The 27,708-nt window shown below is 45.0% G+C and overlaps 1 pseudogene; it reads right to left on the bottom strand.

The window, feature by feature from the left end:
* The window catches only part of LOC141192440 (uncharacterized), a 63,942-nt pseudogene that overhangs the window by 29,031 nt on the left and 7,203 nt on the right, over window positions 1–27,708 (bottom strand).

Raw genomic sequence — 27,708 nt, 5'->3', positions numbered from 1 at the left:
TCCTGCATAAGGGGCATAATGGGGGCATTACACTGTGTGGGGGCATCATACATACTGCATAAGGGGCATAATGGGGGCATTACACTGTGTGGGGGCATCATACATCCTGCATAAGGGGTGTAATGGGGGCATTACACTGTGTGGGGGATCATACATACTGCATAAGGGGTGTAATGGGGGCATTACACTGTGTGGGGGCATCATACATCCCGCATAAGGGGCATAATGGGGGCATTACACTGTGTGGGGGCATCATACATACCGCATAAGGGGCATAATGGGGGCATTACACTGTGTGGGGGCATCATACATCCCGCATAAGGGGCATAATGGGGGCATTACACTGTGTGGGGGGCATCATACATACTACATAAGGGGCATAATGGGGGCATTACACTGTGTGGGGGGCATCATACATCCCGCATAAGGGGCATAATGGGGGTATTACACTGTGTGGGGGCATCATACATACTGCATAAGGGGCATAATGGGGGTATTACACTGTGTGGGGGGCATCATACATCCCGCATAAGGGGCATAATGGGGGCATTACACTGTGTGGGGGCATCATACATACTGCATAAGGGGCATAATGGGGGTATTACACTGTGTGGGGGGCATCATACATCCCGCATAAGGGCCATAATGGGGGCATTACACTGTGGGGGCATCATACATCCTGCATAAGGGGCATAATGGGGGCATTACACTGTGTGGGGGCATCATACATACTGCATAAGGGGCATAATGGGGGTATTACACTGTATGGGGGGCATCATACATCCCGCATAAGGGGCATAATGGGGGCATTACACTGTGTGGGGGCATCATACATACTGCATAAGGGGCATAATGGGGGCATTTCACTGTGTGGGGGGCATCATACATCCTGTATAAGGGGCATAATGGAGGCATTACACTGTGTGGGGGGCATCATACATCCTGCATAAGGGGCATAATGGGGGTATTACACTGTGGGGGCAGTAAAGGGGTCCTGTACTATGAGAACAATACGTTTCCTCCCTTCCTGTCTCCATAGTTGGGTCGTATGTATCTATTACAGGAAACAGAACAAAAACCTTATGATTCTTATAAAGGGGCAACACAAGACCCCAAAAGAGTCTCGGTGCTGAAGGGGTTAATGCCCCCTGCGCCCAGTAATGGGGTCTCCACATACCTCCACCTCCAGAGCCGCCACCACATATATGGCTGCTCTGTGCGCACAGGAGCTGTGATGAGGTCACAGGAGGGGAGGAGTCAGGGGTCACATGATCAGGGGCCTCAGTGGATGCAGGACTCTGCTGTGCTGGTTGTCATGGTGCTGGATGAGCTGAAGTTTATGTGTGGGGTCAGGAGGGGTTTACAGTGTGGATGTAGCAGAGCCGCGTGTGTACGAGGTGTACGGAGCGGAGCCGCGTGTGTACGAGGTGTACGGAGCAGAGCCGCGCGTGTACGAGGTGTACGGAGCAGAGCCGTGTGTACGAGGTGTACGGAGCAGAGCCACGTGTGTACGAGGTGTACGGAGCAGAGCCGCGTGTGTACGAGGTGTACGGAGCGGAGCCGCGTGTGTACGAGGTGTACGGAGCAGAGCCGCGCGTGTACGAGGTGTACGGAGCGGAGCTGTGTGTGTACGAGGTGTACGGAGCAGAGCCGGGCATGTACGAGGTGTACGGAGCGGAGCCGTGTGTGTACGAGGTGTACGGAGCGGAGCCGCGTGTGTACGAGGTGTACGGAGCGGAGCCGCGCGTGTACGAGGTGTACGGAGCGGAGCCGCGCGTGTACGAGGCGTACGGAGCGGAACCGCGCGTGTACGAGGCGTACGGAGCGGAGCCGCGCGTGTACGAGGCGTACGGAGCGGAGCCGCGCGTGTACGAGGCGTACGGAGCAGAGCCGCGCGTGTACAAGGTTTACGGAGCAGAGCCGCGCGTGTACGAGGTGTACGGAGCAGAGCCGCGCGTGTACGAGGTGTACGGAGCAGAGCCGCAGGTGTACGGAGCAGAGCCGCGCGTGTACGAGGTGTACGGAGCAGAGCCGCGCGTGTACGAGGTGTACGGAGCAGAGCCGCCCGTGTACGAGTTGTACGGAGCAGAGCCGCGTGTGTACGAGGTGTACGGAGCGGAGCCGCACGTGTACGAGGTGTACGGAGCAGAGCCGCGTGCACGAGGTGTACGGAGCGGAGCCGTGTGTGTACGAGGTGTACGGAGCGGAGGTTTAATTTGATAATCTTGTTCTGCCATTTGGATTCTCCAATGCACCAACAGGATTTCACAACTCTGAATGATATTTCTCTGATTACATTGGGAGATTTCTTGTGATTTTCCTTGATGATATAGAATTTTCTCTCCTGATTTGGATTCTCACCAGGAACATGTCCGTGTTGTATTAGAAAGGTTGAGGGAGAATTCTTTCTTTGTTACAATTGAGAAATGTTTTTTTTTCTGTTCAGGAAGTTTCATTCCCGGGTCATTTTATCGGCTGATGGGTTTACGATGGATCCTGGGAAGGTGAAAGCCATAATAGATTGGGTCCAACCTAGTGACCTGAAAGTGTTGCAACATTTTGTAGGATTCGCCAACTATTATAGGAAATTCTTTAGGGTTTTTTTTCTCAGATTACTGGCCTCACACGTAAGGGTGCAGATCTCAAGGTTTCGCCACCGGATGCTATTGGGGCTTTTGAAAAATTGAAGAAGTGTTTTATGTCTGCTCCTTTTCTAATCCAACTCGATGTCCAAGAACCATTCATTGTGGAGGTGGATGTTTCGGAGGTCGGGGTAAGGGCCGTTTTATCTCAGGGTTCCAAAACTCTGACCAATCTGGGGTCATGTGCTTTTTTCTCGAAAAAATTTTCATCTGCTGAAAGAAATTATGCTGTTGGGAATTGTGAGTTACTCACTATTATATTGTCCTTTAAGGTTTGAAGACATTTTCTGGAGGGAGAAGCTCATCAAATCACTGTGGTCACTGACCAGAAGAATTTAGCGTATATTGAATCAGGTAAATGGCTAACTTCTAGACAGGCCAGAGGGTCCTTATTTTTCTCTAGATTCAATTTCTCTATCACTTTCAGGCCGGGGTCCAAGCAGTTTTAGTTCTGTTTCTCCTCCAAAACCTCCATTCTCCCTGAGGGCATTGTGGTTTCTGTGATATCCTTGGAGGTTGAAGCTGAGATCTGTAAAGTCCAATCGTCTCCTTTCGCCATGCCTAGGTCCAAATTATTTGTAGTTGGGTACCTAAGATTGCGTCTGTTGCAGGAGCTTCATGATTTAATCATGAGTGGTCATCCGCGGTTCACAGCTATGCAGAAAGCTATTACTAGGCTTTTTTGGTGGCCATCTATGAATAATTATTTACAGATTTTGTATCTGCTTGTGTAGTTTACGCACACGCTAAAGTCTGTCTTAACAGTCCAGGTGGAGTATTGGCTCCATTGCAATTCCAGAAAGACAGTGAAGTCATCTGTCCATGGATTTCATCACAGATTTGCCTCTGTCTGGTGGGAAGACTGTCTTTGGGTGGCTGTTGACCGATTCATTAAACGGGCTCATTTTGTTCCTTTGTCAGAGGATTACCTAATGCAGAGACATTCTCCAGGTTTTTTATTTCTCATAAAGTACGGCTACATGGGATCCCTATTAACATTGTGTTTGATAGGGGAGTGTAATTTGTCTCCAAATTCTGCAGAGCTTTTTGTAATAAACTGGGAATTCATTTATTTTCCTGTGCCTGCCACCCTGAAACCAATGGTCAGACAGAAAGGACTAATCAATATCAAATTTTAAGGTGTTTTGTTGCAGCTCAGTGTTTTGTTGCGACTTCATTCTTACTTCTTGCTGAGTTTGCCTTTCAGGCCACCGCCCCACTATTACTATTTGGGCAGTATTGTTTCTCAGGAGTGGGAGCCAAAACCAGGAGTGGGTGATAAATGTAGAATTGGTGACTTGTTTCTATTATACCTTTTCTCTGGTTGTTCCTCACCTGGTTTTGGCTCCCACTCCTGAGGAAAAATACTGACCAAATACTGATAGTGGGGCCGTGGCCTAACAGTTGGATCAGTCAGTCTGCTGGAACCTCGCCGTTTTATTGTAATTATGGTGATCATCCCCATTATTTTGAATTTTCCTTTCTTTTTCCTGTTTGCCCAAATGGCCATTTCTCCACCCTTAATAAGTGCTACCTAGTCCTTAGTATGGTCTTTGGAAGGAATAAGTCAGCTAGAGATAGTCGCCATCATGCTCTCCAGAGACCCCCGAGCATCCCCAAGGAATAATCGTAAATCATGGGCAAACAATGCCACCTTCTTTTCCTTGGTCCCATATTTAAATCCATTTATCTCAGACATTTTACTAATTACTGCCGCAAGAGGTTCAGTTGCTATTGAAAACAATAAGAGACAGGGGGAACCCTTGTCTTGTACCTCTGTACAACAAAAATCGGTTAGCCATAGAGCCATTCGCTCTTATTTTGGCCTTTGAGTCCGAATAAAGCAATTGCACCCATTATATAAATTTGTCACCAAAGCCCATCTGCCGCAATGTAGGTCACAAATATGGCCATTCTACACTGTCAAAGGCCTTAGCTGGGACCAAAGACAGGATCACTCTCTGACCAATATTATCAGTCCTTGCTTGTATATTAATATAAAGCCTTCTGAGATTGATCGCTGTGGACTTATTTGGCATAATCCCAGACTGATTGGGCTGTATTATTGAGATTACTTTTGAGAGTCTGTTAGCAAGAAGTTTGACGTCTACTGTTAAAAGAGAGATGAGTCTATATGATGCCAGCAAGCTGGGGGTCTTGCCTTGTTTAGGTAACACTGTAATTATGGCTTCCTGCATGGACGTGGGCAATGATCCACCTTCAAAACATAAATTGTATACATCCAATAACACTGGTAGTAATATTTCCTTATATCTCTTATATACTTCCACTGGAAGACCATCTATTCCCGATGCTTTATCGTTGGCCATTGAGCCAGTTCCCATTCTAGCTCTTCTACATCAAGCGGTTCATCTAATAAATTCCGAGAGTTTAAGGAAAGGACCAGGAGCTGAGCTTTATCTAGGAAGGTCTGGGTCTGTTCTTCTGAGGGTTGAACCTGAGAAGTATACAGCTTGCATAGTATTCCTCCAACACTTTCAGTATGTCCACTGTGGACTGTACCACATTACCCTCCCTAGTCTGCAGACTGGATATAAAAGCGTAGTCCCTCTGGGCGGCAGCTATCACAGATTATACGTGACCTGCTTTATCCCCCTCTTCACAATATTGTACCTTATGAAACAGCTTCTTCCTTCCTGCAGCTGCAATGTTCCCTGATTCAGCAGGTCCTGAGCTGGTTTCAGCCTGTTTTGCGCAGCCGGCGTTGGATCTGTAATCATCGCACTCTCTGCATCTCCCAATTCCTGAAACACCAATGGATCCTGCTGCTTAGTTCGGGATTTAGCTGCTGAGATTTCTGTTATAAATATTCCTCTAAGGTCGGCCTTCATGGCTTCCCATACATAGAAAATAGAAGTTGTATTTTTATTAATCACAAGATACTTCTTTAGTTCCCCTTTAATTTTCCCCTTAAGGTCTATAACTTGTAACCAAAAGGGGTTAATTTCCCTGTGGGTCTGTACTGCATTGGGGGATTAAGCTTAGGGAGACACAGAGGAGAATGATGGGATAGCGCTCTGGGCAGGAGCTGATGTCAGATATAAGACCCTGCATCAGTTCATTTCCAAGAGACAAATCATTTCTCCACAAAGAAGAGAATGTGGACGAAAAACAGGAGTATTGGTATACATTAGGAGGACGGACTCTCCAAAGAGCAATTAAAGCTGTCTCCTTAAAGGGGTGGTGCCACCATAGAACATATAGGTAATCCTGTAAGTATCATGTAAAGAAATGCTTTTGTAAATTAAACCTATTACAGATGATGCCACATTCAAAATATATGTTCCTCTGATGATCAGTATGGCGCCCCCTAGTGATAGCATTACTGGTATTTATGTCCATCCTTCTAGCCATCTCTAGAGGCCGAGCATGCGCTTTTCCCTCTCCAATGCAGGTTGGATCCCTCCGCCCGTCAGCCTGCCGGATCTCATCCAGCTGACTAACAGCCGCTGTGAAGTGTGAAGTCCCTTTGCCTCGGCTGTCCTCACTCAGGCAGGTGTTTTCTATCAATGGCGGCTGCTGGAAAACAGCTGAGTGTTGGCTCTAATCCTGATAATACATGGAGGAACGCACAGATTTAGGACATTGTCCTCCCACAGACATACAGGACAGGTCACCAGCAATTCTGGCTCCAGCACAGGTATGTCTCAGACCTTCCCTGCAGTCAATGAGTGACAGGAATATTCATAAGCCACATGTAAACCAGGGCTGGGAAAGTGCAGAATGTGAACCCAGGTAGAGGATAACACCTCTCTCAGGGACACAGATAACAATAGGAAACAACTTTACATCTATGTCCCCTCATCCAGTAATAATGACTGCAGACACGGGATTACAATATCTGTGAGTGCAATACAGAGGACCAGTATACGAGGAGTCCTACACCGCCATTTATGATGAAGGAATCCATATCACCTGATAATCATATGTGGCATGCAGAAGTAGTGCTGTTGCTTCAAAAGCATCTAGAGGGGTTAACACAATCACAAGAGACAGGGAGTGGTTAGCAGAGCCCCAGGAGGATTGTGGGGAACTTGTTTACTATTCTGGCTGCAGCCAAAGAAAGAAGTGGTGTGTGTGATCTGTATCTCACAGAAGTGCAGGAAAGAGAACAGGATTCAAGTCCAGGGTGAAGCTCAACTCAGGTCAGATACCCTGCACTGTTAGTTCAGGAAGTCTATCATTGGGCAGGAAGATAAGGACTGGAAGGAATTGTGTCACAGAGATCATCTTCCTCATCAAACCCACCTCCCCTCCATCTCCATGCAGGATAAAGAATGCTGTGTACAATTGAGTCCTTGTGAAGGAAAAGCCTGTGGTTGTGTATGCATTAAAACTGTGCTGTACTGTGCTACCGGATAATAGACTGTGTACTGCTGTGCTGCAAAGGAGACTGTACTGTTATTACTGGAGCCTCTTGCTCAATGAGACATTTACATTGCACTGGCTGTGCCTCATTAAATGTTACTGTTCTACCGTTTATGAGGACTCTTGTCAAATGTGTCTGGTCAGCAATTGAATCTTTCCTGTGCCTGAGAGAAGCCGCAGCCTATGGTAACCTGGAATAATGATTCCCCCAGGATTCCAACAAATTCATGTAACCGGTCTCGCCCCTATCTGAACTTAGGCGGAGTGCGTGTAACACATATGATTACAATATCTGTGAGTACAATACAGAGGACCAGTATACAAGGAGTCCTACACTGCCATTAATGATGAAGGAATCCCGATCACCTGATAATCATATAGTGAGTTTTACTCCAATAACATTTACTGTCATTTGCCTGTGGATGAAGAAAGCAATATTTCTGAAGACACTTCCTCAGATCCTGATAAAAAAAATAAAGGATGAAATCCTTAAATTTGTATCAAAAAGTCCCGGTGAATACACCGATGTCTCATCTTATGCAAAAGACGTACGAGACAACCAGACAGCAGAGGACGTGTAACTATGTATACTTTACTCTTTATAATTCTTTATTCTTTCCCCTGTTCCCTTTCCCCTATTTTCTTCAGGCTGTTAGTATATTATATAGATCCTTTTGTGTGTAATGTATATCCTCCCGTTCTAAAAAAACTCAATAAAAATAATTTGACAGAGAAGAGAAAGAAATTACTGATGGCTTTACTAATTCATCTCCTTCTCGCCTCCCACTGGTCGGCCTCCCCTACCTCTTCCATTGCTGATTTCTCCTCCCACGTCTCTTGCTGTCCACCTTACTTGACACTGCTTTCCAGCCTCGGCTAGCTGAGTCAGTGGAGCAGTCAGTAAGTGCTCTGCCTTCTCAAGCCTTTTACTGACAGACTAAGAAAGGAATAGGTTTTTCTTCTTGGTCAGCTGAGGCGGTAAATGCTTTTCATCCTCTCAAACAGCTTTCTCTAGGGCTCCTGTTCTGAGCCAACCTAAGGTCAATCTGCTTTTCTTTGTCGTGGTAGAAGCTTCCGCTATTAGTATGTGAGCTGTTCTTTCACAGAAAAAAAATTGGGTATCTACATCCTTGTGCTTTTCTTTCCCAGAAGTTCACTCAAGCAGAGTCTATTCATGATATAGGTGACCGAGAGCTTCTGGCAGTTAAAAGAGCCTTTGAGGAATGGAGAAATTGGTTGGAGGGGGCAAGACATGAGGTGACTGTCTCTACCGATCATAAGAACCTGTTGCATAGTGACGCTGCTAAGTGCTTAAGCACCAGACAGGCTTGGTGGGACCATTTTGCCTGGTTTGCTTTTGCCATTACTTATCTCCCCAAATCCAAGAATGTCAAGGCTGAAGCTTTGTCACTTAGTCTAGTCGCAGAGTTGATGGACGAAAGTCCAGTCTAGATTCTTATTGAGGGGGTGGTGTTTAGTGCTTTGGGGGTAGATATCAGCCAGCGCATTCAGTGTGCCGGAAGGTTTATCTATAAATAAACTTTATGTTCCACCTTCTTAAGTGTAGATCTTCTTAATGAAATACACGATTCCATTTTAGCTAAGTACCCGGTCTCTTCTGCCATTTGGAGATCTCTTTCTAGGTCCTTTTGGTAAATAAAAATGGATAAACTGGAAAGACAAGAAATACAAGATAGGGTCTTATCTTGTCGGAAAAGGGTGTAGGGAGTTAAGAAATCCGCTCACCTGATGGGGTTGTGACAGTCACAATCGCTGTGTAAAGCATGTGAAGGCTGCTGCAGGATCACCAATGGGGTTTGATGCAATAGAATATGGAATCTGTTGATTCAAAATCCACGCTGCCAAGTATCCAAAGTGTGATCATAGACGCAGATGTGGTATGATTGCAGTTTATTGCGTCAACGTGTTTCAAGGTCTACAAACCTCTTCATCAGGACAAAACCACAGTAAGGATTACAATTCAAAAGTACTGGAATATATGGACAATTTTAAAAAAAAGGCGCTCCGTAACGGACCCCTGAGATCATATGATGCTATGTCACAGTGACAAGTGACTATCAAATTATAGATGTGGATGTGAGGTAGATATGCCAAGTACCAGTCAAATGAAACTGAATACTTTGAAAGCAGAAAAAAGGGGGAGAGAAGGTAATGAATTTATTTCTCGGTGAGGCACTGTAGGACTAGAGAAAGAAAAACTTTAAAAACTGCTATATTCACAACATAAAACAGTATGTGTATTCTTTAAAAGAACAGGAAAAAAACACAAGGATAGTTGGTATATAGTAGTTTTTCTTTCTCTAGTCCTACAGACAGGATCCAGAAGACTGCAACATGATTCCTCCAACTCCTGCACTCTTTAAGACTTTCACCTTAATGTTATAAGGTGCAGGTTTTTTCTAGCAGTGCAGGGGTTAATCTGCGCAGTTGAGAGCTCCTGGAAGATTTCCTGCCCTAATGCTCGCAGCTGTTCACTGTTAGCCACTCCATGCTTCTATACAGCTGTGCTCAAAAGTTTACATACCCCGGCAGAATTTTTGCTTTCTTGGCCTTGTTTCAGAGAATATGAATGATAACAAAAAACTTTTTCTCCACTCATGGTTATTGGTTGGGTGAAGCCATTTATTGTCAAACTACTGTGTTTTCTCTTTTTAAATCTTAATGACCAAAAACATCCAAATGACCCTGATCAAAAGTTCACATACCCCAGTTCTTAATACCATGTATGGCCCCCTCTAACATCAATGACAGCTTGAAGTCTTTTGTGGTAGTTGTGGATGAGGTTCTTTATTTTCTCAGATGGTAAAGCTGCCCATTCTTCTTGGCAAAAAGCCTCCAGTTCCTGTAAATTCCTAGGCTGTCTAGCATGAACTGCGTGCCTGAGATCTCCCCAGAGTAGCTCAATGATATTGAGGTCAGGAGACTGAGATGGCCACTCCAGAACCTTCACTTTGTTCTGCTGTAGCCAATGACAGGTTGACTTGGACTTGTGTTTTGGATTGTTGTCATGTTGGAACGTCCAAGTACGTCCCAAGCACATCTTCCGGGCTGATGAGTGCAAATTTGCCTCCAGTATTTGCTGATAATGTGCTGCATTCATCTTTCCTTCAACTTTTACCAAGTTTCCTGTGCCTTTGTAGCTCACATATTCCCAAAACATCAGCGATCCACCTCCTTACTTTACAGTAGGAATGGTGTTCCTTTCATCGTAGGCCTTGTTGACCTCTCTCCAAATGTAACGTTTATGGTTGTGGCCAAAAAGTTACATTTTGATCTCATCACTCCAAATTACCTTGTTCCAGAAGTTTTGAGGCTTGTCTCTGTGCTGTTTGGCGTATTGTAGGCGAGATACTTTGTGGCATTTGCGCAGTAATGGCTTTCTTCTGGCGACTCGATCATGCAGCCCATTTTTCTTCAAGTGCCTCCTTATTGTGCATCTTGAAACAGCCACACCGCTAGTTTACAGAGAGTCCTGAATTTTCCTGGCAGTTGTGGCCGAAATTTTTTTTGGTCTACCTGAGCATGGTTTGGTTTTTACAGAGCCCCTAATTTTCCATTTGTTAATCACAGTTTGAACGCTGCTGACTGGCATTATCAATTCCTTGCATTTTCACCTTCAGAAGTAATTCGGGGAACATGGGCAAGCTAGGACGCCCCTAGCGATAGGAACAGGGAAGGAGGCCCTGGTACTGGGATACCCGACAACAGAGTCATGACATTAGCTCTGGCCGAAACTGTTTTCTGATCCATCATGAATCCTATCACAGCTCTGACAGGGCAACTGCAGCAACTTAGCCTAGAGGTTGTAGATCTACGCACTGTCGTGTTGCAGCTCCCTAACACATCATGTCCGGGCTGGGCCGGCATCAGCACCCGGGCAAGTGTCGGGGCCCTGAGCAGGCGGGGGGCCCACTCGCGGTCGGGCACCCCGCCGGGCTATGGGCAGAGGAGAGGGTGTCAGCACCCGCTTCCCCCTGCTTGCTCAGGGACCCGGCAGCTGGATACTTACCGCTCCCCGTGCCTCCGCAGATCCGCTGTCTTCCTGCTGTGCGCTCCATGTGACGTCTCAGGTCAGAGGGTGCGGTGACATTTTTCCACCGCGCCCTCCCCTGAGCCATCACAGGCAGCGCAGAGTGGGAAGACGCCGGCAACCCTGGAGTCTGGATCTGAGCAGTGGCAGCAGGTGAGAAGTGAGGTGAGTATTTAATTTTTTTTTTTAATGTATGGAGGCATGGGGCATTACATGGGGGGTGACATAATGCATGGGGCATTATATGGGGGGTGACATCCTGCATGGGGCATTATATGGGTGGGTGACAGCCTGCATGGGGCATTATATGGGGGGGTGACATCCTGCATGGGGCATTATATGGGGGGGAAGAGATGACATCCTGCATGGGGCATCATATGGGTGGGAGAAGTGACATCCTGCATGAGGCATTATATGTGGGGGGGAGAAGTGACATCCTGCATGGGGCATTATATGGGGGGGAGAAGTGACATCCTGCATGGGGCATTATATGGGGGGAAGTGATATCCTGCATGGAGCATTATATGGGGGAGGAGAAGTGACACCCTGCATGGGGCATTATATGGGGGTGTGACATCCTGCATGGGGCATTATATGAGGGGTGACATCCTGCATGGGGCATTATATGGGGGGGAAGGGACATCCTGCATGGGGCATTATATGGGGGGGAGGGACATCCTGCATAGGGCATTATATGAGGGGTGACATCCTGCATGGGGCATTATATGGGGGGAAGTGATATCCTGCATGGAGCATTATATGGGGGAGAAGTGACACCCTGCATGGGGCATTATATGGGGGTGAGTGACATCCTGCATGGGGCATTATATGAGGGGTGACATCCTGCATGGGGCATTATAAGGGGGGGAAGGGACATCCTGCATGGGGCATTATATGGGGGGGGAGGGACATCCTGCATAGGGCATTATATGAGGGGTGACATCCTGCATGGGGCATTATATGGGGGGAAGTGATATCCTGCATGGAGCATTATATGGGGGAGGAGAAGTGACACCCTGCATGGGGCATTATATGGGGGTGAGTGACATCCTGCATGGGGCATTATATGAGGGGTGACATCCTGCATGGGGCATTATATGGGGGGGAAGGGACATCCTGCATGGGGCATTATATGGGGGGGGGGACATCCTGCATAGGGCATTATATGAGGGGTGACATCCTGCATGGGGCATTATATGGGGGGAGAAGTGATATCCTGCATGGGGCATTATATGGGGAGGGAGTGACATCCTGCATGGGGCATTATATGGGGGGTGACATCCTGCATGGGGCATTATAAGGGGGGAACAGCCTGCATAGGGCATTATGTGGGGGGGAACAGCCTGTACGGAGCATTATATGGGGGACAGTATTCTGTATGGAACATTATATGGGGGCCAGTATTCTGTATGGAGCGTTATATGGGGGCCAGTATTCCGTATGGAGCGTTATATGGGGGACAGTATTCTGTATGGAGCATTTTATGGGGGCCAGTATACTGTGTGGAGCGATTCGCCGGTTTCTGTGCTATTGTGGAATTTACAATAGATATATCTCATGTAATGTAAGAAGTGAAATCTTTGCATTGTACTGTACCTATATTTCTCTGCGGTATCTCTGCATCATGAATCGTGGTATGTGTTACAGGGGCCCACTGAGACTCTTTCGCCCGGGGCCCAGAAAAACCTTGAGCCGGCCCTGGGTCCGGGGACCATGACTCCCAGGCAACCCCCGGTTTGCTTTGCCTGACAGGTTCTTTGGGGGGCGTGACATGTTTGTTTTCTTCAGGGAGGCCTGTAAGCTGTACTTCAGGTTATGTCCTATCTCCTTAGGAACCGAGGAGCAATGGGTGGGGATAGTAATCTCGCTTTTTCAGGGTGACCCCCAAGCATGAGCATTTTCTCTCCCGCCAGACTCCCAATTGCTCCGGACGGTGGTGGAATTTCTTCTAGTCCTGAGTCATATATACAACGATCCCAACCGCATCTCCCTGGCTGAGACCATGCTACGTCAGCTTCAGCAGGGAGACCAGCCAGCGGAGGTTAGTTACTCTGAGTTTCGGAGGTGATACACTGACACTCAGTGGAATGATCCCGCACTACGTATCCAGTTTTGTCAAGGGCTATCAGTACGGGTGACTGATGCCCTTGTCGTATAGGAGACTCCAGTTTCTCTTGAAGCAGCCATGTCTCTGGCTATCCGGGTGGATCACAGTCTTCACCAGAGACATAAAGAAACACCCCAATATGTGAGAGGTCCAGCTCCAAGGGAACCCTGGTCTGAGTCATCTGAGGAGCCTATGCAGTTGGGTGGGGTGACTCGTTCTGTGGATCAAACTCGAGTTCAGCGTAAAAGGGGAGTATGAAATCCATCTGGGCAAAAATAAGGTGATCATTTCTGCCTTTCTGGACAGTGGGGCGGGTTTAATTTGAAAAACGCTAGTTTCGTCCAGGTCCAGGGCCTCAAACCACATACATTGTCCAGATACATACCTATAATCACCATCAACTCTGCATCCTTGAGCCAGGGGTGTTTTACTCAAGTCATCCAAGGGTTACATCTACAGGTTGGCCATGCACTCAGAATGTATTGACTTTTATGTACTAGAAGGTCTGCCCTCTCCTGTAGTTCTGAGACGCTCGTGCTGCACAACGCTGTGGTAGATTGGCAGACTCGGGAGGTAGCAAATTGGATCAAGTATTGTCAAGGACACTGTTTGGGCACCTATCTGACTTTGAGGATGTGTTCTCGGAGCAAGGGTGTCAAGAACTCCCTCCCCATCGACCTTATGACTGTGCCGTTAATCTTTTTTCTGGGGCCAAGCTGCCTAAGAGCAGACTTTGTAAAATCTCTGGTCCATAGAAGCGGGCCATGAAGGACTATATCGCGGAAACTTCGGCAAAGGGTCATATCACACCATTGTCATCCCCCGTTGCTGCGGGAGTTTTCTTTGTAAAGAAAGACAGGGGGGTTACGCCCCTATCTAGATTTCCGCAAACTAAATCCGATCATGGTCTGGGAACAGTATCTGATCCCTCTCATCCCGGACCTATTTAATCAGATCGTGGCAGCAAAATGGTTTTCTAAACTGGTTCTCAGGGGGGCATATAATCTCATTTGTATTAAAGGGGGGGATGAGTGAAAAACAGCTTTCAATATGCCTGAGGGACACTATGAGAACCTTGTCATGCCATTTGGGTTGAGTGATGCTCCTGCCGTCTTTCAGCATTTTGTAAATGTCATCTTTAGTCACCTGGCAGGTATATTTGTTATGATCTATCTAGATTACATTAATTTATGCGCCTGATCTTGAGTCACATCAGGTACATGTCAGGCAGGTCTTACAGATAATCAGAGGCAATAAATGATTTGTTAAACCAGAGAAGTGTATGTTCTCTCGAGGAGATCCCTTTTCTAGGCAATATTTTATCGTCCAACGATTTTCACATGGATCCAGCAAAAGTCCAGGCGGAACAGGATTGGGATTGTCCTGAGGATTTAAAGGCGTTACAAAGGTATTTGGGTTTAGCCAACTACTGCCGCAAATTCATAAAAACTTTTCGGTAGTGGCCAAACCTCTGGCGGATATGACTTTTCTAAATGGTACAGTCCGGCCAGGGAGGCATTCAATACCTTAAGGAGTGTTTTGCATCTGTGCTGATTCTCATGCAGCCTGACGTCACTCAGCCATTAATTGCAGAAGTTGACGTGTCAGAAGTGTGTGTGGGGGCTGTTTTGTCGCAGGGTGCGTCTCCTGGTAAATGGCATCCATGTGCATACTTTTCTAAAAAAACTGTCACCTGCTGAGAGAAATTATGACATTGGTAACAGGGAACTCTTGGTAATCAAGTGGGCTTTTGGAGAGTGGCGTCATTTTATGGAAGGGGCAGTTTATCCGATTATGGTAATCACGGACCATAAGAATCTGGTATATCTAGAGTGTCTAACACCTAGACAGGCAAGATGGCCGTTATTCTTCACCAAGTTTAACTTTTTCGTTACATATAGGCCAGGGAACAAGAACAATAAGGTGGATGCCTTTTCCGGGGGTGGAGATAATTGTGAACCGGTTCCTATACTGCAAAAATGGGTGGTTACTGCATCTATATGCTCCTATCTTGAGAAGGAGGTTGTTGAGGCTCAGGTGGATGCACCTGCCTGTTCATTAGGTAAACAGTTTGTACATGTGAACCTCCATCTTAGAGTTCTCAGTGAACATCATGATTCGGTCTTGGCCAGACATCCCGGTAATAAAGACACTACAGATCTCCTTACTCTGCGTTTTCAGGATGTTCACGAGTATGTAGCCACCTGCAGTGTCTGAGCGTGTTCTAAGCTCTATGATACTTGTTCATCTGGGTCTCTCCATCCATTGGCGATTCCCAGTAGACCGTGGATTCATTTATTGGTCGATTTTATCACTAATCTACCCGTGTCAGTAGGTAATATTGTAATTTTGGTGGTGGAGGACAGATTCAGTAAGATGTCACATTTCATTGCGCTACCCGCATTACCTAACACCAAGACTTTGATGCAGATTTTCATCAGAGAGATCGTAAAATTACATGGGATCCCTACTGATATTTTTTCTGATTGAAGGGTGCAGTTTATTTCCAAATTTTGACTGGCATATTGCACTCATTTGAGGATCCATCTGTTGTTCTCTTCAGCAGTCTTCCGCAGTCTAATGGGCAAACTGAACATGTTTACAAGAATCTTGAGACTTATCTTAGGGGTTTTATGTCTGAGAATCAGGAGGATAGGGTTACTTACTTGCCTCTTGCTGAATTCGTAGTGAATAATCGTTGTTATGAATCCACTGGTAAGTCCCCGTTCTTCGGGGCATACGGGTTTCATCCTCAGTTCAGCTCATTTAACGGAAATCATTCTTCAGGAATACCTGAAGAATGTTTTCCATCTTCAATTATGTCTGTGTGGCAAAGGGTTCTTGATTGCTTGAAGAAGATGGGGTCCAAATATAAGAGTGTGGCTGATTGGAGACTTGTGGTGGGTCCGGACCTGTGTGATGACAACTTGGTGTGGTTGTCCTCAAGGAACATTAAGTTGAAGATTCCATCTTGGAAACTGGGTCCCAGGTTCACTGGTTCTTATAAGATTGTGGCAGTCATCAATCCCGTAGCATTCCACCTTGCTTTGCTGCCCACCTTTAGGATCCATAATGTTTCATCAGTCTCTACCCCAAAAATATGTTGCGTCCTCTGTACCATCAGCGCTACCGCCATCTCTGGTCATTGTGGATGGAAATTTGGAATTCCAAATAGCTAAGGTGCAGGGTGCAGCAAACCCACATAAAGATGGTGGCTACACAGGTGCAGAATACTGATGAGACAATCACAACCTACCATTTCATGGAGGGGTGACTGCTTAGTATTTGAATTGCACACAAAAAGGCTTGTATAGGGTGCTGTTCTAATATGCGGATGGTACCCGAGTGTGGAGGAGAGGAGAGTCTCATCCACACCCAGGTACCATTAAAAAAGCTGTAAAAAAAAGAATAAAATAAAAAATAAATGTATTCTTACCTTCTGTCGGCCCGCGCAGCGCTCCCGCTTGGTTCCCGGCACTTGCAGTGAGTTGTAGGACCTGCGGTGACGTCAGAGTCATGTGACGGGTCACGTGACGCTGACGTCGGCAGGTCTTTCAATTCAAAGTTGCCGGCAGCCGGGAACTTTGTAAAGCAGGACAGCGCGGGCCATCAGAGGTAAGTATATACACTCTCTCGGGTCACACTATATAAATCCATGCTGTTTGCATGGATTTATATAGTGTGACCTAGTTGTCAAGCACTTTCCAGGTGATGCTAAAATCGCCTGGAAAGCGCTTGTCAATCTGCATGCGGAAACGCATGTCAATCTGCATGTGGATCCGCATGTATTCTGCAGGAAAAACGCATGCACAATCTGCATGCGTTTTTTCTGCCAGGGAGATGCAGAAATGATGCAGAAATTTCTGCTTCATTTCTGCATCGTGTGCACATACCCTAAGACGCACTCACTTATTAGAAAGATTTTTTCTTGCTAATGAGGCTTAGTGCCCACGATGCAGAAATGAACCAGAAATTTTCCTGAGCATTTCTGCACCTCCTTGGCAGAAAAACGCATGCGGTTTTTATATGCGTTTTTGACGCGTATTTGATGCGTTTTTGCATGCGGATTTGCCTTGCGTTTTTACAATGCATTGTATAGGCAAATACGCATGTGGAAACGCACAAGAATTGGTCATGTCCGGATTTTTTCTGCGAGTAAAATCTGTGCAGAAAAAATCCTGACCATGTCCACAGAACTTGCAGAATGTCATAGGAAGTCATGGGATAAGGTATGCAATGCATTTCTGGAGCGTTTCCGCGCTGCAAATCTGCACCAAAAAACGCACCAAAAACGCATAGTGGGCACACAGCCTAAGTGTGTCTTTCCAAATTAAATATTTCCCACATTAAGAATATAAAAAAGGCTTCTTCCTTGTGTGACTGCTCTGGTGAGTAAGAAGAGATGATTTATTTGCAAAACATTTTTCATGAAAATGGCTTCTCCCCTGTGTGAGTTCTCTGATGTGTAACAAGAGTTGATTTCTTGGTAAAACATTTTCCACATTCTGAACATGAAAAAGGCTTCTCCCTTGTGTGGGTTCTCTGGTGTATAACAACATCTGATTTCCGGTTAAAACATTTCCCACATTCTGTACATGAAAAAGGCTTCTCCCCTGTGTGGGTTCTCTGGTGTATAACAACATCTGATTTCCGGTTAAAACATTTCCCACATTCTGAACATGAAAAAGGCTTCTCCCCTGTGTGGGTTCTCTGGTGCATAACAACATCTGCTTTCCGGTTAAAACATTTCCCACATTCTGTACATGAAAAAGGCTTCTCCCCTGTGTGAGTTCTTTGGTGACTAACAAGATTTGATTTCTGGTTAAAACATTTCCCACATTCTGAACATGAAAAAGGCTTCTCCCCTGTGTGGGTTCTCTTGTGTATAACAACATCTGATTTCTGGTTAAAACATTTCCCACATTCTGAACATGAAAAAGGCTTCTCCCCTGTGTGAGTTCTCTGGTGTATAACAACATCTGATTTCCGGTAAAAACATTTCCCACATTCTGAACATGAAAAAGGCTTCTCCCCTGTGTGGGTTCTCTGGTGTATAACAACATCTGATTTTCGGTTAAAACATTTCCCACAATCTGAACATGAAAAAGGCTTCTCCCCTGTGTGGGTTTTTTGGTGTATAACAACATCTGATTTCCGGTTAAAACATTTCCCACATTCTAAACATGAAAATGGCTTCACTCCTGTGTGAGTTCTTTGGTGCTTAACAAAATTTGATTTCTGTGTAAAACATTTTCCACATTCTGAACATGAAAAAGGCTTCTCCCCTGTATGCGTTCTTTGGTGATTAACAAAATTTGATTTTATAGTAAAACATTTTCCACATTCTGAACATGAAAAAGGCTTCTCCCCTGTGTGAGTTCTTTGGTGACTAACAAGATTTGATTTCTGGTTAAAACATTTCCCACATTCTGAACAGGAAAAAGGCTTCTCCCCTGTGTGAGTTCTCTGATGTTTGATAAGACTCGATTTCTCTGTAAAACATTTTCCACATTCTGAACATGAAAAAGGCTTCTCCCCTGTGTGAGTTCTCTGGTGACTAACGAGATTTGATTTCTGGTTAAAACATTTCCCACACTTGGAACAAGAAAATATATTCTCTGCTGATTGAATTTTTTGATGTTTAAGAAGAGACATTTTGAGAGGAAAACTATTTCCATATTCAGAATGTGAAAATGGCTTCTTTGCTTTAGGAGCAACTCGTTTTTTAATGCTTATTTTGTGACTTTGATTTTCCAGAGTGGTCGGTAATGAATCAGAAGACAGGACGTGTTTCAAAGGATCAGATGACAGATCTTTGCTGTGAAGGGATGATGGTTTATCTGGAGTAATAGAATTCACTTCAATTGTATCCTGTGGGATCTCAAGATCATCTGATTTAAAAATTGAAGATATCAGCTGTCCGTCTGATCTCCTAGTACAGTCATCTACCAAGAATAAAACCAATTATTATTTTTGAATTAAATATCCTTGAATTTTATAGTTTTGAAAATTTCTACTTAAACTGTCTGTAAAAATATTGAATTATTCACCAAGACAATGACAGTTCACAGTCTAATAGAAAACCTCATAGCGTGAACCAGTAAACTGTGGTGTTCAACTGTTTGTTCATTCTGCCTCCCAAATATGAAATAAAAAGCCAAACAATGTTATGTACAGTGGGGAAAATAAGTATTTGATACGCTAATGATTTTGCAATTTTTCCCAGCTACAAAGAAGGGAGAGGACTGTAATATTTATCGTAGGTACACTTCAACTGTGAGAGACAGAATCTAAAAATAAAAACCAGAAAATCACATTGTATGATTTTTAAAATAATTAATTAGCATTTTATTGCATGAAATAAGTATTTGATCACCGACCAACCAGCAAGAATTCTGGCTCTCACAGACATGTTAAGTTTTTCTTTAAGAAGCCCTCCTACTCTACACTCATTACCTGTATTAATTGCACCTGTTTGAACTCGTTACCTGTATAAAAGATACCTGTCCACACGCTCAATCAATCACACTCCAACCTCTCCACCAAGGCCAAGACCAAATAGCTGTCTAAAGATCCCAAGGACAAAATTGTAGATCAGCACAAGGCTGGGATGGGCTACAGGACAATAGGCAAGCAGCTTAGCGAGAATGGAATAACTATTGACACAATTCTTAAGAAATGGAAGAAACACAAGATGACTCTGAATCTTCCTCGGTCTAGGGCTCCATGCAGGATCTCACCTCGTGGGTAAGGATGATTCTGAAAAAGGTCAGGAATCAGCCCAGAACTACATGGGAGGTCCTGGTCAATGACCTGAAGAGAGCTAGAACCACAGTCTAAAACATTACCGTTAGTAACACACTACGCTGTCATGGATTAAAATCCAGCATGGCACAAAAGGTCCCCCTGCTCACACCAGCACATGTCCAGGCCCGTTTGAACTTCTCCAATGACCATCTGGATGATCCAGAGGAGGCATGGGAGAAGGTAATGTGGTCAGATGAGGCCAAAATAGAACTTTTTGGTATCAACTCCACTCGCCGGGTTTGGAGGAAGAAGAAGGAAGAGTACAAACCCAAGAACATAATTTGGGGGTGATTTTCTGCAAAGAGAACATGACGACTGTACTATATTGAAGGGAGGATGGATGGGGTCATGTATCGCAAGATTTTGGCCAACAACCTTGAACATAGGTCGTGGCTGGTTCTTCCAGCATGACAATGACTTGAAACACACAGCCAGGGCAACTAAGAAGTGATATCATAAGAAGCATTTCAGGGTCAATGTTGCCCAGCGACAGCCCCAAAACCTGAAAGATCTGGAAAAGATTTGTATGGGGGAGTGGGCCAAAATCCCTGCTGCAGTGTGTGCAAACTTGTTCAAGAACTAAAGGAAACATCTTACCTCTGTAATTTCAAACAAAGGTTTCTGTACCAAATATTAAGTAAAAATCATGCAATGTGATTTTCTGGATTTTTTTTTAGATTCTGTCTCTCACAGGTGAAGTGTACCTACGATAAAATTTACAGATTTCTCCATTCTTTGTAGGTGGGAAAACTTGAAAAATCAGCAGTGTATCAAATACTTATTTCCACCATTGTAGGTGAAAATAATATCAATAAAAACTTCTACTCATCTCACAAAAAACAAGCCCCCAACTCAGGTCCATCATCTGCCAGTGTAATAACAGAGGTTTCCACATTATTAGTGGCTCAAAGGTTCTAGAAAAGCAACATGGCTTCCATACACCAATCCCGCAATATCCGCTCTCCCAAAGTCAGATCTCCCCCTCGCTTATGAGCCTTGCAGTGTGTCCAAACCACATTTAGCATCCATGTATTTGGCATTACTATAGTGAGAAGAACCCACTTAATTTATGGTATGTGAGTGCCCAGATTGTGCTCCAGGAGACAATGTGTTGGGTAATAAAATGGAATATTTGCAATTTTCACTCTCCAACATCCACAGTGCAGAAAGTGCCTGTGGAATCAAACTATGGATATGGAAACTAACAGTGCAATAGTTACTTTGTGTCCTTCTCCTATTGGGGAGAATCAAGCAAACACTGGTGGAGCTAGTAATTCTATCTTACCAGTGGTGAATAAGGATAGTGGTGTTTCTAATGATACAGAGCAATCATCACTAGTTGATTTTGGGTTAAATGAATTAAATTGGTGCAACCTCAACGCTGAGTGTGAGTGCATTGGATTTTTCTATTTTAACTATCCATCCTGATTCCCAAAATTCCTTACCAACAATATCTCAATCATTAAGTGTAGGGCATACATCATTAGAGGAAGGTTCCACTGATAAATCAGCGAAGCTACCACCTCCACAAAATAGAACTTCTTCAATAGAATTGTTATCACCAGCTGTAATATTAACTAATGAAACTGCACCGCCTCTCAATGGTAAAAAAACACACCGCTCCTTTATGATACAAAAATCCCAATTTTTTCAGCCGGCCCAAGCTCGCCAACCAAAAAGAAAAAGAAATATCAGGGATGTAGGGGGCGAGGTAGAGCCATCCCAAAAAATAGCAGCCCTGTAGGATTTGCTAATTAAAAAGACAAAGCCATTAGGGTAAATATTGAGGAAAGAGAAAAAGATGAGAAGCAGAAAATGGTATGCAGTTTTAACCAGTCTCACCACACCTTATCTGAGGGTCAGATCTCACTATTGAGTAGAGGACTCTCTTTTTGACCTGTTTCAAGTTTGAATGTTTTCAATTTATATGTAGATTTGAATGAGTACTTTAGGAAATTGATGTTAAAACGTCACTTTATTATTGAAGAAAAACGTAAATCAATAAACGCCAGTATACCCCTTGCTAATAATGGAGTCGAAAATCATGTGCCCGCTATGGGTTTCCACCATGTTCCACTAGGTGGTAAATCTCATTTTTATCCTACTCTCCATAAGGGAAGTCATCTCGAGACTTTTCAGCAACTGATTTTAAAAGACATTCGCACTTTTACTCGTATTAAAAAGAGGGATAACCTGACGACTCCAGAAAGACAAGCCATCTCTAGTTTACGGAAGAATAAAGGAATAATTATTAAGGAAGCTGATAAGGCGGTGGTATTGTGGTGATGAATCGGGGTTAGCACACTGGAGAAGGTTTGCAGATACTCAGTGATACTGATTATTATAATAAATTAGATTGTGATAATTCTGTCACCATCTTATGGAATATAAAAACTTAACTAAGGGAGCCCTTAGGGAGGGGATCTTGGATGTGAGAGAGAAAAGATTTTTGGATATATAATTTTTTCAGACCCCTTATTTTTATTTCCGACCCAAGATCCATAAAAGTACTACCAATCCCCCTGGTCGCCCCATCATTTCGGGGATAAAATCTATTACAGCTAATTTATCAAATTATGTCGATTTCTTTTTACAAAAATATGTGATTAGGCTTGAATCTTATTTAAAATATTCTTCACATTTTATTAGCTTGTTGAGGGATTTACCTCCCTAGGAGGAGGGCGGAATGGTGGCTCAGTGGTTAGCACTGCAGCACGGGGGTCCTGGGTTCAAATCCCACCAAGGACAACATCTGCAAGGGGTTTGTATGTTCTCCCGGTGTTTGTGTGGGTTTCCTCCGGGTTCTCCGGCTTCCTCCCACACTCCAAAGACTGATAGGGAATGTAGATTGTGAGCCCCAATGGGGACAGTGATGATAATGTCTGTAAATTGTCTGAGTTATAAAGTGCTGCGGAATATACTGGCACTATATAAATAAAAAGATTATCATTATTATGTTTTTTGTGAGTTCCTTATACTTCAACATTACACATATTTTGGGTTTAGAGGCTATTGATCATTATTTGTGTTCAGATACCTCTATATTTTTGGAACAGAAAAGGTTCTTATTAGAAAGTATTGAGTTTATCTTAAACAATAATATTTTTTCATTTGAAGGGACCACATATAAACAGATGAGAGGTTGTGCGATGGGGACGAGATTTGCCCCTAGCTATGCAAATTTATTTATGGGGAGGTTTGAGTCTGTCTTCATCGTACAGTCCCATCTATATACTAGACATACATGTCTCTATAGGAGATTTATAGATGATTTTTTCTTTGTCAGGACCGGTACCCATGAGGAAGCATCTATATTTGTATCTGAATTAAATAATAATACCCGGGGTCTTAGTTTTTCATCTAATATATCCAGTTTAAGTATTCAATTCCTTGACGTCCTGATTCAAAAAAACCCAGAAGGAAAGATAATCACCTCCACGCATTTCAAAGAGGTGGATGTGAATAGTTACCTAGCATATGATAGCAGCCATCTTCCAGCCTGGGTGCGTAATATTCCCTATGGACAGTATTGGAGAATTAGGAAAAATTGTAGTAGAGATGTGGATTTTATTAATGAATCTAGGATTTTAAAGATGAGATTCAGGGAAAAGGGATATCCTGACAAATTATTAAGTGATGCATATAAGAAAGCCAAATGTTTATCCCAAGAAAAATGCTTGGAAATGATAAACAATAAGGGGAATCTGGCCGGACCTACCACTGTGGTAAAAAATGAGACTATTAAACCATTGAGTGCTGAGTATAGTCTCGTTACAACATTTAGCCAATATAGTTATTCTTCATAACCTATTGAAGACGTATTGGTTCATTTTATCCGGTGATCCGATTTTGGGCAAGCAACTGCCGGCCAAACCAAGGATTATATATTAGAGGTGTCAGAATCTGAAAAATGTGTTAGCGCCTAGCTCCACATCATTGACTAAGAATTATATAAAGTATAAAAATATAAACCAAGGAAGGGGGGATGGGTGCTTTAGATGTAGAACATCAAGATGTGTCTGTTGTGGGATCATTAATAATGGAACAAAAACTTTTAGTTTGCCCACCACGGGGGAGACTTTTCAGATTAGATGCCGGACAGACTACCAGTCGTCATATCTATATATATAATCGTCTTATCCCATCTGTCTGTCTGTCCAGGAAATCCCGCGTCGCTCATTGGTCCGGCAGAGGCCAATCAGCGACGCGGGATTTCAGAAAAAAGATGGTGGCCGTTAGCGGCTCATCTGCGGGACGGAGATGCAGCCGGGAGATGACCGGCACGAGGCATTCATCTCCCGGCCAGTAGCAGCAGAAGGACTTTGACCGCCGGCGCCGCTGACCTCCATGCGGAAGGGAGGACCGGGGAGCGGCGCTGCGGGTCGGGATACTTCTGCTGCGAGCAGCCACTCATATCCCGGTTTCTCGCAGCGGAAGTAGCCGCACAGGCAGCGGCGCTGACATCCATGCGGCTAGGGTGTCAAGGGAGGACCGGGGAGCGGCGCTGCTGGTCGGGATACTTCTGCTGCGAGCAGTCGCTCATCTCCCGGCTTCTCGCAGCGGAAGTAGCTGCACAGGCAGCTCCGCTCCCCGGTCCTCACCAATACGATTCCGCTCCCCGGTCCTCACCAATATGATTCGCTGATTGGTCGCGCTCTCCGGCCGCAACCAATCAGTGATCTTGGCGCAAAAGTTAAACACCGCTGTGCTGATTGGTCGCGGACGCTGCTCGCGACCAATCAGCGATCTTGCCGACAAATTTAAACACTGCTGTGCTGATTGGTCGCGGACGCTGCTCGCGACCAATCACCGATTTGGGCGCAACATTTAAAAAGCGGCCGCGACCAATCACCGATCTTGGCGCCACATTTAAACACTGCTGTGCTGATTGGTCGCGGACGCTGCTCGCGACCAATCAGCGATCTTGCCAACAAATTTAAACACTGCTGTGTTGATTGGTCGCGGTCGCCGGCCGCAACCAATCAGCATTATTGGCGCCAAATTTAAACAACGCTCTGCTGATTGGTCGCAGCCGCCAGCCGACCGCGACCAATCAGCGAGATTGGCGCAAAATTTAAACAACGCTCTGCTGATTGGTCGGTGCCAGCCGACCGCGACCAATCAGCGAGATTGGCGCCAAATTTAAACAACGCTCTGCTGATTGGTCGCGGATGCTGGTCGCGACTAATCAGCATTATTGGCGCCAAATTTAAACACCGCTCTGCTGATTGGTCCCGGTCACCGGCAGCGAACAATCAGCAGTATTGGGGCCAAATTTAAACACCGCTCTGCTGATTAGTCGCAACCACCGGCCGCGACTAATCAGCGATTTTGGCGCCAAATTTAAACACACTCTCCAGTACTCACTAACACGGTTCGCTGATTGGTTGCGGCCGCCGCCCGCAAACAATCAGCAGTATTGGCGCCAAATTTAAACCCCGCTCTGCTGATTGGTCGCGGTCGCCGGCCGCGACCAATCAGCAGTATTGGCGCCAAATTTAAACACCGCTCTGCTGATTGCTCGCGGTCGCCGAACGCGACCAATCAGCATTATTGGCGCCAAATTTAAACACCGCTTAGCTTATTGGTCGCGGTGGCCGGCCGCAACCAAGCAGCGATATTGGCGCCAAATTTAAACACCGCTCTGCTGATTGGTCGCGGTTGCCGGTCGCGACTAATCACCATTATTGGCGCCAAATTTAAATACCGCTCTGCTGATTGGTCGCGACCACCGGCCGTGACCAATCAGAGATATAGGCGCCAAATTTTAACACCGCTTTGCTGATTGGTCACGGTTGCCGGCCGCGACTAATCAGCGATTTTGGTGCCAAATTTAAACACGCTCTCCAGTCCTCACTAACACGGCTTGCTGATTGGTCGCGGCCGCCGCCTGCGACCAATCACCGATATTGCCGCCAAATTTAAACACTGCTTTGGTGATTGCGCCCGGTCGGCCGCATACATATTCTAGAATACCCGATGCGTTAGAATCGGGCCACCATCTAGTGTGATATATTTGTTGGAGTGCACATGTGGCCTACAGTATGTAGGTCGCACCATACAACCAATGCGCGCCAGGCTAAATAAACATCGGCAGAATATTAGAAATGGAGATTTGTTCCATAGTTGTCAAAGCACTTCTTAGAAGATCAGAAAGATCCAAAATATCTACACCTTACGATTATTGATCATATATCTGACACGGTGCATGATAGATAGAAAAGGTTGGTAAACCGGGAAAATTATTGGATCTATAAGTTGGGAACTTTATCCCCGGAAGGTCTGAATCTCTGACTTGAAAATATTATTAAGTAAGTTATATAATTTATGTAGAATTGAAAAATCTAGTGGATATTTATTTTTATTAGGTTTTTAATATGAGTGTAATTATGAATATATGCAGCTTTTACTCTTTTTATATTCTTCTTTTATTTGTATATATAGTTTTTTTCATGTAGTTTTATTTTAGTGTTGATGTTTTGTCTCTGTTATCAGCCAAGTCAGGTTGGCCCTTAGAAAGGGGATTTGAGGGTTAACTGGTTAATTGTTTGCACCTGCTGGTTAATTGGTTAAACTTCTATATAAAGTGCTTGTGTGGTAATATTGGCCATCACCTGATGAAGGCGGCATTAGCCGAAACATGTTGTGAAGCCATTTGATTAATAAAAAAAATGATGGAGTAACAAATACCCCGGCCTGCCGTCACCTTGCGCCCCATTGAAATCCACAGCAACTTTGTATTCTTGATTCCCTCTTGGGTGGGTGGTTGGGGGCTGCAGATATCAGCTTATTAACCGTTTACAAGGACCCGCGGTGATGTCACACCCCATGTGATTCTGTCAGCCGGTCAGCCTGAGACCCGTGCGGGGTGCGGTTCACGCCGGAGCCTTAATCCGTGGTTTTGCAGCGGTGCGCAACCACACAAGGTTAGTCAATCTATTTTCCGGTTTCCTCCCCTCAAAGATCACCGGGTATACACAGGAGCGCCTCTCTTTTCTTCTTTTTTTTTTTAGGATGTGGAATCAAAATAATCACACTACTTCTAAAGATTATATCATTCAAGGTTATAATTTCCAAAATGGAGTCACTTTATGTGGATTTCTACTGCTCTGTTTTTCTGACATTTTGTCATATTAGGGCTTCTATAAATGGTGGGTCCCATCTCCTCTGGGATCTGCTCCTGCGAAGTCTGCTTCTCTCACCAGGAGCCGCCTTATTCATCCTGCAGGCGGCGCTGGTGATGGAGGAGACGTCAGAACCAGAAGCTCTGGGAGGCACAGGCTCTGTCCAGCCACTAAGATTAGGATGCCTGGGACCTGTAGTACCATCCAGTCTGGCAGTATGGGTGTGTGTGCTGTCCAGCTGGAGTAATCTGCTCCTTGCTTTAGCCATTTGGAGAGCACCACACCCTACTAAAGCTGGAAGCATATTGCCGGAAGCTGCCAGATACAGCCTTGTTCTCCTCTGGTTCAGTCCTCTGTGCTCAGCTCCCGGCTTGTGTATTTGTTTCTGTTGTGACCTCGGCCCGTTTACTGACTACTCTTGTGTCTTCTGATTTTGTATTTTCTCTGCCCTCCTGGTTCCGACCCGGCTACCTGACTATTCTTCTTCCCATCTCACACCACAGAACAGCAGGTAACACCATGGCCCAAGCCTAGGGGTCTCTGTGTAAGTCCAGATCCATGTAGAGGGGTTAAAGGGTGATGAGCAAG

Source organism: Phyllobates terribilis, unplaced genomic scaffold (genome assembly GCF_046119375.1).
Source record: "Phyllobates terribilis strain yellow unplaced genomic scaffold, ASM4611937v1 Scaffold_61__1_contigs__length_8056638, whole genome shotgun sequence".
NCBI lineage: Eukaryota > Metazoa > Chordata > Amphibia > Anura > Dendrobatidae > Phyllobates > Phyllobates terribilis.
The sequence above is the reverse complement of the archived record's forward strand: the minus strand, read 5'-3'. Positions and strand labels throughout refer to the sequence as shown.